This window comes from Osmerus mordax, chromosome 22, assembly GCF_038355195.1.
Source record: "Osmerus mordax isolate fOsmMor3 chromosome 22, fOsmMor3.pri, whole genome shotgun sequence".
In the NCBI taxonomy this organism is placed as follows: domain Eukaryota; kingdom Metazoa; phylum Chordata; class Actinopteri; order Osmeriformes; family Osmeridae; genus Osmerus; species Osmerus mordax.
The window spans coordinates 4,732,930-4,750,090 of NC_090071.1; the positions used below are offsets into that span (position 1 = coordinate 4,732,930).

Sequence of the window (17,161 nt, forward strand, 5' to 3'; positions counted from 1 at the left end):
ATTTAAATCAGTCATAATCGAGAAATGCAGGAACTTATTATTTCCCCTAAACCGATGAATCTTCAGCATGTCACAAACAGCCCCCTCCCCGCGCGCCTTCCGTCGGGCGGAATAATTCCAGAGGCCTTTAGTTATTAGTTTATGGTCCATGAGATTAGACAGGAATATGAAGCACAGACGCAAAACCGCCGACATTAATCACACGGGAATACCGCAGAAAAGCGGAGTGCCCCAATGCAGGTGCTAAAGGTGTCGAGAACGCGAAGAGGAAAAAAGAGAGAGGGGACGGTTGGAAGCCCCATAAAGTTTTCCACGAGCATCCCAACTTTTAAATATTTTTTCTGAATGAAAACCGAACGGTATACGATGATTGAACGGTGCCATAGACTACAGATTGCGTGGAATTAAACGTCATATTTAATGTTTAACCCTAGTCTATAAGAATAATAGGCTTTCGAGTGAAATTGTTCTCAGTAGGTATATAGCCTACCTTAGCCCTAGAAAATGTCGTCTCGTTTCTTGCAAATATGGATGTTTGTATGCTAATAGTTTCAATTTGTTAGTCTGCTTAAACAAGGCCTACGTTGGAGAAGAAAAAAAACTCGCCAACTGATAGGCTTAAGTCCTCTTGGAGAGAATAGCCTAGCTGCCTGCTCTGTCCTCGAGCAAGTGCCGTTAGTCGTTTTGACAGATACCGGCAGGACTCCGGTGCCACTCGCGCGCCCTGAGCCGTGGAGACCCGTCACCGTATATTTCCCGCGACAAACACCTGTCAACGGAAACTGATCCACTCACATAACGCTCGTCTGTCAATACAGACATATGCAGTTGGCCAGGTCAGGTTCCGTTTTCGCTGACGACCGTTATTTGCACGAGTCAGCCTACATGTGTTCCACAGCAAGTTTGGTCGTTTTGCTGTTAACTTAGACGTGTGACTTGAAACGGACTCGGAGACACTGACCAGGTGATTTTACGGAAGACATAGGCTAACTAGCTCAACGTCTCGCTGTAAAGTAGTGTTTCCTTGCTTAAAACTAGAGTTTGGGCCTTAATATAGTTGTATGGAACTGTTTGGGAAAGCAAATCAAGTCTCAACAACCATCAATTCAGGCCCATATTCCATGCAAAGAATGTCCAGACTACTTTAGGAGAAGGCTGTCTCAAGCAATTTGGTCCGACTTTCGTTTTTTCCTCTTAAATCTTTCCTATTGCACGTCCGCGCGCCCGTGCATGCCATTCATCTCCATGACACGTGGACCTTCATCACTCCTGTCAGACAGCTGTCCACGCGCCTTCGTGTTCAGTTCCCCGAACATCCTATACGTTCACACCTTACTATACAACAGGTGGACCTTACAGGAAGGCCATAGATAAGATATACGATGTAGTTCCTGTAATTTGTCAGACATTTATATGAAACACGAATTGAAAGCACACTTTGTAACCCTCTCCTCTCACTTGTTAACCTTTTATTCTCCTTTTTACGGAGCCCGTTATGCTAAAAGCTATTTATCTCCAAGGTATGCAGCCTAAGCTACGGAGCCCCGTGAGCGCGAGGAGAGTGGGCAAGACAGGGGAGAGAGAGGGGGCTACAGCACCAAGCCGCGCAAAATTACGCCATCCGCTCTCATTTGTTCCCGCTTTCCATCAAAAAAGTTATCTATTTATAGTCTGCGCTCTCCTCTCGGTCTGCACGCGCAGGCACCTGCAGGCATCCCGAAAGTACCGAACCCACCAGTGTGCCCGTGTCCCATGCTGTTCGTTTGAAGCCCCCCTAGCCCAAAGCGCTCGAGACCTGAAGCGAACGGCCGCCCTTTCTATCTCTGTTCTTTCGCGCTCGCAGCTGAAAAGAAGAACAAACCACAAACTCCAAACCCCAAGTCCGCGCGCTCCAGCCAGCCAGCTTATAGTTCATATCTATCTGAAGTGACAACTGTGGAGAATGTGAGTAACCCTGGTCATTCTGAAGAGGTGATTATATAGTAAAGGCATGTGTTGACTGTACTGTAGCTGTCTTCGTCAGCGTGTGTTGGTTTGTGCGTGTGTTGGTCAGTGCTGTTGGCAACATTTACATATCAATGACGGACTGTGAAACATGATATCCTGTTGTTGCTCTACTGCCCGATCACACGCACCACTGGCACTGAATGACACACACACGCACACACACACTCACACAGAAAGAGAGAGAGAGAGCTAGAGAGAGAGAGAGAGAGAGAGAGAGAGAGAGAGAGAGAGAGAGAGAGAATCCTCAACGTTCCTAATTGATGCATGTATAATTCTGCATGGAAGAATAACATGCGTGTTACTGTATCTGACATATCTGTATCTGAACAACTGATAGGCTGTTTTAATTCTCAACCAGGCCGCAAAAAACAACATTTGGAATATTCTATTTTCATCATAAAATGAAAAATAAAGAGTAGTGTAGGCTATGTCAAAATATACTATCACACTTTTAAAGCACTGAATGACACGCACACATATTACTCATCACATACACAATTCGTCTTTTCCTCAGGTTTTTGGAAATAAAGACTTAAACTCTTCACAGTTGGGCCTGACTTGGTGCATTAACTATTTCTGCTGATTGTTTTCGCTGGCCTTAATCGTTCGGCCCATGCAGTCAGGGACGTGACTGCCTCGTGAGCTTTTGGAGATTTATAGATTTGCGTTCAGCTCTCGAGCGGTTGAATTATCTCGCAGGTTGCATTAATCCGGTGATTACATTTGATTTAATTTTCATAATAATTAAAGTGAACCATCACTAAAATTAAAAGGGGAAGGGGTGGGGGTGGGTGTTAGGCGGCCGCGTGCATTAGATGAAAGGACTGCTTTGGTATTTGTGCACGCGACTTCGGCTCAGCGCCCCGTGCGAATCCTGATTAAGTGATTAGATTGATAGGTGGAAGGGGTGGTAGACAGAAATGATTAAATTAGCATATCACAAATGCCTCACGCGCCGCCGAAAAGCCCGGCCGCCTGCCGTGGCGCAAGCCGCAACTTGCCGGTTGTGTGAATTCCCAAACCGCAGGATTAAACTGCAAAGCCCCCGATGTGTGTGTGATATCTGCATTAGGTGGCAGCAAAGACACAGTACTCCACGTAGGCTAGGCTGCGGAGTGTGTGTGTGTCCGCCTGACTAGAAGGTATACGTCTGAAAGTAGTCCCGTTGCAGCCTACACGCCTGTACAAGTCCTTACTCAGTCTAATGACAAAGGTTGAATATGCTCCTCATTCTTGTTCAGGACATAACAGAAGCTACATGTGCATATAGAGCGAAATTAAACACTGCTACGCCATTAAACATATATATGGCATTTTATATCATCATACCAGATTATGAAACGGTAGAAAAATCTAAACACGTGGCTTCCTTTTGAACTAGTCTAAATTATGTCCAGGAAACATACGTTCGGGATTCGGGATCTGACTAAGAAGACATTAAAAATCACCGTTCCGTTAATGCAAGATTGCAGTTTCTCATAATACAATTCAGACAATGAAGCAACTGTCAGTCGAAGTTTTATCCAATAGTTTTACTCGGCAGAGTCCCTTCGGCCCGGAGTTGATAAGGCAAGAGAGAGGTGTGGAGGCTACAATTAACTAATCGAATCAAACGTGCAGTGCGGTTTGCATGTTAATGCGGCGTCGTGTCAATAGCATTTAAAGGTGTCAGCACACAGATACGGAGATGGATGGGGCTATACGTTTCAATTCTCCCGCAGCTTCAAGTTAAACGAGATTTTCTTAAATAGAAAAAACTTCAATATCTCGTCGAAGGAGGAGTTTGTTGAGAGATGGCAATCAGTCCCCTGACCTTAAACGCAAATTGTGACACACTGACGTTGTTTTTGTTATTGTATTAATCAATAGGAGCTTTGTACATGAGCCTATTAAATTAAGCAATCTCATTATAAAGCACACATACTCCTGAATTCCTCTCCAGAATCAATGTGGCCCTTTCTGACGAACCTAGAGGACAATATGACTTACTTTGTACAGCCGTTAACAGCCACTGGTGCATGGCGCTAAACATAGGGTACAATTAGTCTATTTCAGAGCCCCCCTTCCTTCCCAGAGCACATCAACGGCGGTTATTATTAAAGTCAAATCAGAGGATTTTTCTCTGGTTGCTCGGAGCTGTCCATGGTGCTGACCTCCGCGGGTGAGTCCATACCCGGAAGCATTTCGTCTACGGTTTTCGTTGCGTGAAACCCCAGACTTTACTGTGTTTTACCGTCCTAACTCAAGCATCTGTGATCCGGATTAAGCGCCTAATAGGCTTTTATGGTCTTTTATTGGTTTTACATTTAACACAGGCAAAAAGTTCCACATTTCCTAAATGTTAACCTGTACGTAAAAACTAGCATTTATTTGAATGAGTTATCGTTTCTAATACAACATTTGACTTATGTTGCTAGCTGTCTGTGTGACTGGAGTAGGTGCCTGATCGGTTAGAGCCTGAACAGTCACTGTTCCAGATTGTTCCAGAGTTGCTATTTGTGTTCATTCTCATTATCCCTTCTCTTCATCAATAACAGTGATGTATTTTTAATTTCCTTAGCTAGAGTGAAATTAAACATGTCATCCCTTTAGAATAAATAGCACATCACACACTTCCTGTGTGCGTGAGGCAGACCCAGGGATGACCGTCACCACGGTTTCCTCTACTCCTGCTTTTGAGTTGATTTACTGGCGAAATAAAGCATAGATCCAATTAGGCATAAGTCTAATAAATTAGTCATACATTCAATCAACAGAATATTAAAGGATTAAGATTCATGGTTTAGGTCATAGAAATATACGTCCTGCAACTACATTATTAGTGGCAAGACATAAATAAATCGTCATGGTGATCCCGGGGGCGATATCATTACTGCGTAAACAAAGCGGTCTCTGTTGCCGTGACACTGAAGAGAGAGACAAGGTGGCAGAAGGGGCAGAGAATAGTCAGCTTCCAGGGAGAGGATGACACACAATGCATTTGTGTGTGTGTGTGTGTGTGAGAGAGAGTGAGCACAAGTGTGAGTTTGTAAATTTAAGTGAACGGAAGCTAGTGTCTGTGTGTGTGTGTGTGTGATCCCTGGGGTGTGGGCTGTATTCAGGGACCGTTGTCCCAGAGGACAGATACATTATCAGGGCACTTGAGGAATGGAGAGTGAATACTCATCTCCAGTTTGAACCAGAGGAGGATCTAAAACTATTCTGGAGCTATATCTGTCAATCTGTTTTCCTACTCTGGCGTCAGACAGACACTGTCCCTGCACATCTCTCTCTCTCTCTCTCTCTCTCTCTCTCTCTCTCTCTCTCTCTCTCTCTCTCTCTCTCTCTCTCTCTCTCTCTCTCTCTCTCTCTCTCTCCTCTCTCTCTCTCTCTCTCTCTCCCCCCTGTGTCTTTCTCCCCTGTTCCCCTATCTTCCCTATCTGTCTCTTTTTCTCACTAATCTGTTTATTTGTATCTGAAGTTAAGATTAAATTAGAATGACTGAGAAATAGATGGATAGAACTAGAGATGGAACGAGATAGAGGGAGGGAGGGGGAGTGTGTGTGTCAGTGACTGATACAGCAGCCTTTACCCAGTGTGTCTCTGTTCACTTCCTCTCTTCGTGGCGTTCCCTCTGCGTCCTCGGCTCCCCTGTGGGCGCGGCCTCTACGCCGACCCCTCGCAGACGGTGACTTTGGGGGAGGACAGGGTTGTTGCTGGAGGTCGCCGTACGCCACAGATATGAGCAGAGCTTTTTTCCCCCTGCGTCAGCATAAAAGTCTGTGTGCGTGTGGATCCTGTTGCATGTGAGCCCTCAGCCCCTGTCTGGGTCTGATTGATTGTTCTGGGGAAAGCAGGACCGGGCCGGGACTTGGGAGTGGGTTACACCCTCCTCCTCCTCCTCTAAGGCAGAACTGACACGGACTGGGCCACTCGTATAGAACTCTGCTGGTGCCGGGAAGTTTAGGTTCCTACTCTCTAACTTCGGTGGCGCTGATAAGTGTCTGACGGAACTTTCCGGAGACTATTTCTCTTCACTCTTTCACACTATATCTATCTAGCTATCTACTAACCTAATCCATGTTCATATTCCTAATCCGAATGATAATGACACATAAACTGCTTTTCAAATGTGGAGAATTTTTACAACTATTCACTATTGTCTACATTAAGAAAACATTAAAAACAACGTTTCGGCGTTTCCGTCTTGAAACCGCGGCGAGAAGGAGAGGCCGAAACAGCCCAGCGGGGGGGGGGGGGGGGGGGGGGGGGGCGTCTTCGTTCGAGGTGACACTGAGTGGATAAGGTTTAATTCCACAGGAAACAGGACCGGGTAGGGGAGGGGATGGGAGGGGGCGCGACGGGGTGTCTCCCTGCGCTCCTTTCAAAAACTATCCTAATTGATTCCATCTGCGATAAGCTACTGCTGATGCCTGCATTTACATAGGAAATCAATGGCGGCTTCTTTATCAACGCATCCCTATAGGCAGCCGTGGCCTGTCCACAGCCCCGGACACACAGATTGATTAGCTGCTTGTCCCCTTCTGTAAATCCATGCGTGCATGTTCTACTACAAAGTGACTGGTATTAAATAATGCACACCACCACGGTGCTGAGAGGCTTACATTCAAATACACGGTGATACCCCTCTGAGCTTGGCTGCAGGAGCTGCTGGCCTGCATGGGGAAGCTTGGGTCTTGAATAGGAGTGTGTGTGTGTGTGTGTGTGTGTGCGTTTCTCTGATGAAGACATCAGGTTTATAATCCAACGATGGCACTGGTAACTGTAGGACATACGGTAGCTCACACTGCCTTTACACGCTTACCAGCTGCATCTCTGTGTGTGTGTGTGTGTGTGTGTGTTTCCTTGATGGTGGGTTAAAATGTAAATGCAGTGAATACTTATTTCAAGAGGTCCCATAGAATCTGGGATACCTGGATTTGGATATAATGATTCTGATGTAACTGAAATGAGTCGAGAATTGTGCACTGTATTTATACTGGCTTATATCTATAAGAAACTGATGTTTCTTTACATAAGACTTACTAAAAATAAAGACAATAAAGGTTTCTTACACATACAATTACTGTAAGATGAAACATTACATGCACATTTTGACAAAATCTAATAGCTTTTGGTCCCAGTTATTACATATTTGGATCAAAGTTAGACTAATGCTTAAGTGCAAAACTCAAGTCAGTTTCATCTGTTACTCCACACCAGGGAACATATTCTTCAGGGTCATTACCAACACATCACGTTTTACAGTGCAACACTGTCCCTCCTGTGCAAATAAAACTGAAATAGCATGTTCTGTGCTTCACACTGGCATCAAGCGTTTGTGAGACAAACTGTTTGGGAGCTGTTAAATTAATGATAACCTGACTGGATACCAGATATTTTACTCAGTCTGTAAAAAAAAAAAAAAGGCATCTGTTTTCCTCAACACACTGTCTCTCGCTTGTTGTTTTGCCGACAATAATGGAGTTAGGTGTCGGGCAATGCCTAAAACTCAGGTGTGTGTGTTTGTGTGTGTGTTGGAGGCTTGTCCTTGAGGTGTTTGCCTAGCGTAACTGGAAGGACACAGATGGACTTGGGGTGAAATCGATTCATAGCTTCTGTATTGCATTAGAAACTGTTCAATTTCTCTCACCGATTTCTTTTTTTATCAGGCCACCATGTGGTGCTCTGACTGACTGGAGAGAGGGGAAGGAGGGCGGGAGGGAGGATAGGGAGAGAGAGGGAGAGAGAGGGAGAGAGAGAGAGGGAGGGAACAAGGGAGGCAGAGGGGAAGAAAAATTGATAGAATGGAATGGGGGAGGGAGAGAGAGAAATATCATTTAGAGAGGGAGAGGAAGAAGGACTAAAGTGGAGGTGAAGGGAGAGAGAGACAGAAAGAGAGGTAGTGAGAGAGATTGAGGAAGGTAGGTTGAGGGAAGAACACACACCTGAAACATGTGCTACAGTACTGCACATTCAGAAGTTTTGAGCAATGCACAGTTCCTTCCTCACAATACATAATAATAATACAATATATGAAGAGCTGAAGTGCATCTTTTGGCCCTTAACAGTATGTTTTCATAATTGTACTCTATGTAAAATAAATCAATCTTCCTCTGCCTCCAGTTATGCTGAATAAACAAATGGACTGGAGCAGAGCAATGTAGTGAGAGACGTTCTATACTTCGCTCTCTCTTTCATCCTTTCCTTCACTCTTTACTTCTCTTCTCGACTTCTCGTCTTCTCCATCTTTCATTCCCTTACTACTTCCCTTTCTCTTTACATCTCACCTTCCCTCTTTCCCTCCCTTTCTCTTTCTCCTTCTCTCTTCTCTCTTCTCATCCCTTACTTTCCCTCACTTTTCTGTATCCTCTGTCCTGAAATGCTTCTTTTCTTTTGCCTTTCCTTTCCTTTTCTCTCCTTTCCTATTTTCCTCCTTTTCTCCTTTTATCTTTCTTTCCTCCTCTGTCATTTCCTCGCTACTTGACAATATCGTCCAACTTTCCCTCCATCTTTTCTCTCCTATATTCTTTCCTGTCTACTTTTCTCCCTCCTTCTCTCTTCCTCCCTCAGTATATCTGACAGTGGGGAAACACGGTTGTTGCACATGAATTGCTGAATTGAACACAAAACACACGCAAACACAAACACACACACACACACAGCGAGCAACGTAGGCAGGAAATCTGATCTGCTCTTTAAATAGACATTTTGTTTCTTGTTTGTTTTTGTTTGTTTATGGAAGCCCTTTTCTCTGTTCCGCTGGGGGGACATTTTTCACGTGAGACAGCCTGGCTTTAGAGACCTCCTGACCACCCTGTCCTTGTCCTCTCTCTCTCTGCCTCTCTCTTTCACTTTCTCTGCCTCTCTCTCCCTTTCTTTTCCTCTCACTCTTCGTTTATCTTCTCTTTCTGTGTGCCCTTTCCCTCTCGCTTTTTATTTCCCTCCTCTTTTCTTTCTCCCACTATCTCCCTCTCTCTCTCTCCCTCTCTCTCTCCCTCTCTGTTCATCCCTCTTTCTATCTCTCTCGCTCAGCCTCTATCCTGCTTCCCTCCTCGCTGAAATGTGATGCTGGTGCTTTTCAGTAAAGCTGGCTGTTTTCTGCAGCCATGCAATAGGATCCCGCCTGTCTCTGCACTCCACTTACTGTATCTCCACACACACACACACACAAACACATACACACACAACCGAACGGTCAGTTCACCCAGCAGTGCCTTCCCTCCCTCCCTCCTTCCTTCCCTCCCTCGTTCTCACAAGCAACACTCGCCAACAGAGAGCTGGGCGCAGCGTGGTAGAGAGAGAAGAGGAGCGAGACGATGAGAGGAAGCTGAAACAGAGAGAGAGGGAGAGAGAGAGAGAGAGAGCGTCACATTTACGTTTGTTGTGGCTGCTGCAACGGAGAGTGAGGCGAGAGAAAGAGAGAGGGAGAGAGAGAGAGACAGAGAGAGAGAGAGAGAGAGGGAGAGACGGCAGACGAGTGTGTCCTTGAAAACTGCACCAGAACTCTTTGAAGAAATCCAGGAGACGGTGTGAGTAACGCGCACCTCGGCCGGGCGTGGGTGTCTGCGTGTGTGCATGCATGCGTGTTTGTGCGTTCCCGAGTGTGTGTGCGCGCACGTGCAAACTAGTATGTGTGTGTGTGTGTGTTTGTACGACTCTGCGAGGGGGAATCCTGCTGCTTGTATGGTGACCTATCAAGCCGAGAGTGGAGGGGTTTCTTGCTGTTGGATGTGCTGCCATTGTCTGAGTGGCTAAGTGTTTGTGACAGGAGATTATGGCACATACAAAACGCCTTCTGCTACAAGAGAAGAAGCCAAACTTTCCTCCAACATCGAAGTGTGGTATCATTGGTGTTTTCTGGTGGTTTGTTTACAGCAACAGTGTTGATGAAATGATGTGAAAGTTGAAGCAGTTATGACAGACTTCTGTCCCTCTGGATTGTGTGTTTGAGGTAGCTGTGAGGGTGGGGAGCTACTGGGGAAAGCTTCTGTATGTTTACCACACACACGTTGTGTCTAAGTGTAATGTCCTAAGTGTAGAGATGTTATCTTGCCATCGATGTTATTTCATAATACCCACACAATGACTGACAGGGTGTCTTCACTCTTTCACCATCAGTACTGGGAGATCTGGCTGTGTGTGTGTGTGTGTGTGTTTATATTTAGACGAGTAGAACAGCCTGGGGAGTGATATGATGTGGGATTGAGGTCAGTCACTCAATAATTAACATTTCCAGTGGTCAGTGGCCACAGCTCTTGGCCAATCAGGGAGACACATGTTAGTGCGGCTCTTGGCCAATCGGAGAGGCCCATGTCAGCAGAGTTCTAGAAGATCAGGAAGAGGGTCATGTGTGAACCACTCTAGTCTACTCTACTCAACTTACCATGTTCAGCTCAACATTGTGTTTTTGACCAAGCTCAACATGCTAAGACATTGTTCTGTACTCTACCAACTCCATCTCATCACTCTACTATAGTCCACTCTGCTGTGCTCTGCTCTACTTTATTCCAATTCACTCTACAGTACTCTACTCTATTCCACTCTGCTCTACTTTACTCTAGTTTACTCTACTCTTTGTATCTTCTCCTAAAAAGTCCCTTAACTTAATTTTGGAGCAGGGTGACGCCATGTCCTAAAAAACACACTTTCAGAACATTTTCTGAGTTCAGGTGTGGTCATCTGTGCCCTCCCAGTCTGGGTTGAGGTGTGGTGGGAGTCACATGATACAGGATCAGCCATCTTTTCCCAGCAGGCCTCCCTGAGTGACGCAGGTCCCTATTTATACCCTGAGCAGGCCTCTCCTACACACACTGGTAACCAGAGACAGGACCCCTGCTTCCTGCTCTGTGATGCGAGCAGTTACATCACCACAAACAGGAAGTGAATTTGAGAGGGAATAATTGTGGTGAGGCAATGGTAAGATAAGCAAGAGCTGGATTTTGCAGAACCTCTACTTTACTTATTGAATTTATTTTCCTTTCAGTCTATCCCCTTGCACCCCTCTCCGCCCCACACACCCCCATCTCCCCTTCTCTCTTTTCCCTGTGCATTAGGGAAAGTAACTATTTAGGATCTTTCTAGATTGTTTCAAGTCCTATGTTTGTACAGTCTATCTCTCTGTTCTTGCTAAGCCTGTATTTACTTCTAATCCAGGCTTCGCTGCTGTAGTGATCCTGTAGACTTAGTCCCGGCCTGATCTCCTCATTAGAATTCCAACGCCATAATGTAACTGTCAAGTTTAGGTTGCCCCCCGCCCCCCCCCCCCCCCCCCTTCTCCTATTCCCGCTCCTGTCTCAATGTATTCCTCAGCATGTTGGGGTGTGTGTGTGTGAAGCAGCAGCAGGATTTTGCCGCCAGGCCGGGAGGAGAACTTTACTTTACGCATTAATGGCGTTGCGTGGTGTTCATCTCCGCCCGGCTCCTCCCAGTTCCCATGGAGTCTCCCATGGTCGGTAATGACACGTAGAGAGCCGGTCAGATATGCATGAATTAATTGGCTTGAATAGAAGTATTTAGACTCTTAATCCTGCAGGATTAGTGCTCCTCTGGATTAAGGCCTGCTCGTTTCAGGGGAAGATTGTAATTTTTTCATCCCCGTCCTCCTTCACATCCGAGCACCTTTCTTTCACACTCCAAAGAAGCTGTCAAGTGTAGGATTACTGTAAAGAAAACCTCCAGATAGGAGAACTATGAATAAGGATGTTTGTATGGTGTTTATTTGTCTTGATTATTCCTGTTAACACATGTTTGTCATGTTATTAACTAAGTAGATGCACTTTCATGTCTGGTTGAGGTACTGTACAGTAAGTAAGTGTGTTAGATGTGCTTTGTGTCATATGGTTAATCTCTACATGTCATCCAGCTCTCTCTCCATGTGTTAGTTCCCTTTAGAAGCGAAAAATCGACTGAGTTATTCATTATAAAATGTAACAATAATTAATACATTGACTAGCTTCATCCACAACAAATGTTTTTTTTCTTTCTTTACCCCCTTCTCTTTTCTCCTCTCTTCCATTTTTCCTTGCTTCCTTTCTTTTCGCCGTCACCCCTTTTATTTCCATTCACCCTCTTTCTCTCCTTTTCCTGTTCTTTTCATCCTTCCTTTCCCCTATCTTTTGTTTTTTTGTTCCTCTGTGTTGGCGTGAGCACCCAGCAGCCCGCTCCTCAGATAGTTAACAGATCAATACTTATAGATCTCTCTCATTGGAAGCCATTAGTTATGGGCTTTATACCGCCCGTAATTATTGTGTGTAATCTTGCAGAAAATTAAATTTGGAGTTGTGTACAGTGTTTTGGTTTGAAGTCGTTTTCTCAGCATCTGTCCTGAGCAGGGATCCTCCCTGTTCCCTCCTTCTTTCTCTTCTCATTAAAGTCAAAGTTGTAGGGGGACTGGAAGATTAAAAGTACACATATTTCGGTCTTCCTTTGAATATGAAAGGCTAGTGTGTTAATGTAGTGTGTGCGTGTGTGTTTGTGGGAGTGTGTGTTGGTGGAAGGGAGTGGGAGTCCATGTCTGTGTGCGACTGCACGTGTGTGTTTGTATTCCATGTCCCTAGGCTCCCATTGCCTATTTTGGCAGATTATTTGGTGTGGCCATTGTGACTACCCATAATGCATCACTGACATGTGCCAACAAACGTCGTTGTGGACCATGTGGACTTGGCCTCGGAACCGTGGAACCATGGAACCCTTCCATGGAACCATGGAACACGGCTTGACCACTTTCTCACGGAACGCAGCGTTGGCAGAATCCTTTCTGTTTGAACGTGCTCAGTGGGTTTAATATCTTAAAAGTGGTGCCACCGTTTACTTTTGCACCTCCTCCTCTCATACCTCCCTCCATCCCTCCATCCCTCCCTCCATCATGCTTTTGTTTTCCGAGGGCCTACGACTTGTTCTGCTTCCAGGTTTCATTTTCAGAATTGGGCCACTGAGGTGAACTTTTGCACCCCCCTTTTCCTCTTCCCCCTCCTTCTTCCCTCCTCCTCCCTTATCCCCCTGTCCTCCCCTTGTCCCCCTGTCCTCCCCTTGTCCCCCCTCCTCCCGCGGTCCCCCCCCCCTCCTTCTGTCTTATTTCCTCTCCCTCTGTCCTAACGCCCCCCCACGGTCCCCAAACAATAGGCTGATGGCATGCATTTTGGCTGAAATTTACATCGGGATATGTGTCTTTGTGTGTGTGTGTCATTGTAGAGGATGTATGTGTGTGTATCTATAGAATGTAAATATACGTTTGTGTATGTGAGTCTACGGTATATGTGTGTCCATGTACAGTATGTTTGTGTGTGTGTGTGTGTGTCTACATACAGTATGTGTGTCGGGTGGTCTTCCCCCCCTAACACCAGTGGTACTTACCCCAGCAACCCCCTCATATACAGTGCAGCTTTTGTTTAGCTGTGTAAATGAAAATTGCTAATCAATTTCTCCCGCTTATTTCATGGCGTGTAGTTTCCGGCCCCTCCCCTGCCAGCTGTCAGCACGGGCGCACGCTGAAAGCTTCATTACTGAGGACACGATTGGCCCTCAGCGCTTCTCTGACACTAAACGAGAGGCTGCTATTTATACAGGTAGCTAGCTAGCACAGGTCAGAAAGAGAGAGGAGGGTGTGTGTGTGTGTGTGTGGGGGGGGGGGGTAAAGGGATGAAATTAATACTACCTCTCCTCTCTAACTCTATTCATCCTCCCCGCAATCTCCACCCCCTGCTTCCATCCCTAACTCTTACTCCCTCTCTCTCGTACCCTCTCCCCCTCTCTCTCTCTCCCTCCCTCTCGCTTTCTCTCCTCTCTCTTTCCCCCCCCCCCCCTCTCTCTCTGGCCAGGTGCCTGATGCAGGAGAGAGCAGGCCTCAGTCTGAAAGCGTGTCATAAGGAGAGATGAATTGGCACTGTAGGAGAGTAGAACCCTCTGTTCCTGCTCAGTTCATACCCCCTCTGCCGCTCTCTCTCTCTCTCTCTCTGTCTCTCCCTCTCTCATCCTCCCTCTGCCGCTCTCTCTTTCTGTCTCTTTCTCTCTCATCCTCCCTCTGCCGCTCTCTCTCTGTCTCCCTCTCATCCTCTCAATATTACTCTCTGTGTGTTCATCCTCTTGTACACCACCTGTCCTCTGACAGCGTGAAGAATAGGGAGCGACAGAGAGCAAAGAAATGAAAATGAGAGACAGAAAGAAAGAGAGAGAGAGATATAGTAGGCCAAGATGTAGACAAAAGGGAGAGAGACTAAGAGAATGACAGAGAATGAGAGAAAGACAGAGAAAAAAAGAGAAAGAGAGAGACCAGCATCCTGTCTGTACCACCAAGCTCTCAGAGAGGAGGCTCTGTGTGCAGCCTGGCCTAGTTTGGAGTGCGGAGGCTCTTCTCCTGTCCCTGTCTCTCAGACACTGCTGCTAAACATGTAGAAGGACCCCAGCCAGGGAGGAGGAAAGGCAAGGATGGAAGGTGGAAAGGGAGGAAGGAAGGAAGGATTTTTGAAAACCAAAGTCCTTTTCGCAGCTGCTGAGGAGTCATTCCCCCGAGGTGACCTCCTCTCCTTCGTTCCCTCCATCTCTTCATCCCTCCATCCCTTCCTTCTTCACCCATAACAGGGTACAGAACATGGTGGTTGTTGCCCCATGATCAACCCCCTGCCACCCCCCACCCCACCCAATAATCCCCCCCAGCCTATAAATACCTCCGGACTCCTTGTTGCCCTGAGAACCAGTGTCAGGTTGCCCCTTCAGGCTGGACAGCATTCCTGCCTTAATTCAATAACACAACCAGCTGTGGACAGATCTATCATACTTTGCCCTGGTCTTCTCTGTGTGGGTGTGGGTGTGGGTGTGTGTGTGGGTGTGGGTGTGGGTGTGGGTGTGTGTGTGTGTGTGGGTGTGTGTGTGCGTGTGTGTGTGTGTGTGTGTGTGTGTGTGTGTGTGTGTGGGTGTGTGTGTGTGGGTGTGGGTTTGCCATTCCCAGGGTGTTGAAGGCTCTCTGGCCTTAGTCATGTGTATCTTAGTATTTTCATTGAAACCCGAGCATGGACGCTAACCCTGACTCCATCACGTGGTTCCACGGATACGTATCACCAGGGCTACGAGGACACGGAGGAGACAGCATTATGACACCGGGCTCAGGAGATTTTCCGATGTCTTTTCGAAACACACACACACACATTTACACACCTCCATTCCCAGCCCAGAGTGTTTGTGTCCATGAATAGATAATTCTGTCATCTTAAAGGCTTTGGGTAGCAAGAGGTGAGGCTGAGGGTGTGGATCTCAATGGAAACAAGTCCGGATGGGTGTCTGGAGGGGAAGGGGGAGACAAGGGAGGAAGGGGGGAGAAAAAGAAAGATAGAGTAGAGGAGAGGTCAACCTTTTTATAATCTGAAGTTGACTCCCATTGGTCGGAATCAACCAGGAAGTGCTCTGGCGGAGTCTATCACAGCCCAGCTCTGGCCTCAGGACAGATACCAACGGTGGTCACCGTGGCAACCCTAGGTGACTAAGAGTGAAGCAGATGGAGGTGGCCTCGGGCAGGGAACAGGAAGTGATAAGAAGGGGTCATGAAAGAGACCTGGGGGTCACCTACTGGTCACAGAGAGAAGGGTGGGAGGGATGGACAGTGGGGGAGACTCAGAAAATGTGGGGAAACAGAGAGAGACTGAGAGAAAGAGAGACTGAAAAAGAGAGAGAGAGAATGAGAGAGACCTTTAAGGATGAGACATGATACACTCTTCAGAGCGAGAAGGGGAAAGATAAGGAAGGAAAGATAGAGAAAGTATAAGAGGGAGAGGTAAGGCAGGCGTTGAAACTGAATGTTGTTTAATATTCTACCTGCACAGCGTTGTCAACTCCGGCAATAGATGTCACACACAACACCATCGCACAGTTGTGTGTGACATGAGTACATGCTCATCTTTGTGTGTACGTGTGTTTGTGTGTTTATGGGAGAATGCTTGTGTGCAGATATGGGTACAGACTTGTGTGTGAGTCTGTGTGTGTGTGTGTGTGTGTACTTTAGTTCTGGGGAGCTCAGTGGAGAGAGAGTTGTTAATCCGTGAGGCTGGTCGAGCAGAAAGGGCAGTCATATTTATAGCAGACTGAATCACTCCCATACAGATGCCATCCAGCACGATCCAGACCCAGACAAGTCCTAGTCCTACATCCAGCCTCAGACCCCTCCTTCCCAGGCCCAGTACCTAGTTTTAATCCTAATTCTAGTCCTATAGATCAACCCTAGACCAGTCCCAGCCCATAGCCCTAGCCATAATCCTTGTCCCAGGCCTAGCCCTATAGCTAGAAGCAGTACCAGCCCTACACACAAACCCACCAGGACTTTCACGCATCAGACCCATCTGTCTTCAACCTCTTTCCACTCTCTCTTCCCCCCTTCTCCCGGTCTTCCTGTCTGCCTGCGCTCTTAGCCAGAGACTCCGGTTATCCACACCTCTCCTCCCACTTGTTTAGAGTTTCACTGTTTGGGTGGCGAGTGAGTGTGTGTGTGTGTGTGGGTGTGCGTGTGTGTCCTGCAGTGTTATTAGTCAGATGGGGTATTTTTGGAACACAGACTGTTCTGTCTCAGTTTGGGTCCCATCAGTGTGGCTTTGTCATGAATCATGTCTCTGGTCGAGCTGCACGACTACTCCCCCCCACACACACACTCACACACACCTCAGACACACCACACATACAAATGCAGGCCCACACGCAGACACCCCCCCCCCACACACACACACAAACATGCCCGCTCCTTCCTGTCTGTACGCCCGCTCCTTCCTGTCTGTTCGCCCGCTCCTTCCTGTCTGTACGCCCGCTCCTTCCTGTCTGTACGCCCGCTCCTTCCTGTCCCGCCTCCGCTTCCCTTCCTCTCTTCCTTCATTAGCAAGCAGGCAGACAAAATGTCACTGCTGGCACAGGAACGTAAGCCTGGGAATACTCCGACACGAGCCGTAACAATCCCATCAAACGCAGACGCGACAACAAATGTCATGTTGTTGAACTGAAGATATTTGACAAATGTAATTTATCCGATTGTTTTGCGCTGGGGCGTCAGAGGGAAGAAAGGGAAAAGGCAAGCGGTTTAACAGACAGACAATACCCCTGAGAGCTGAGGGGAGATTGAATCAGTGTATTTTATCTGTCAACTGTACTCAGACATCTCCGGAGACACACACACACGCAGGCAGCTTTAGCGCAGTGCAAT

General features: G+C 46.9%; 1 protein-coding gene across 1 annotated transcript in view; it reads left to right on the plus strand.

Moving 5' to 3' along the window:
• Positions 1-17,161, plus strand: part of ush2a (Usher syndrome 2A (autosomal recessive, mild)) — a 269,485-nt gene that overhangs the window by 47,418 nt on the left and 204,906 nt on the right. The window lies entirely within an intron of this gene.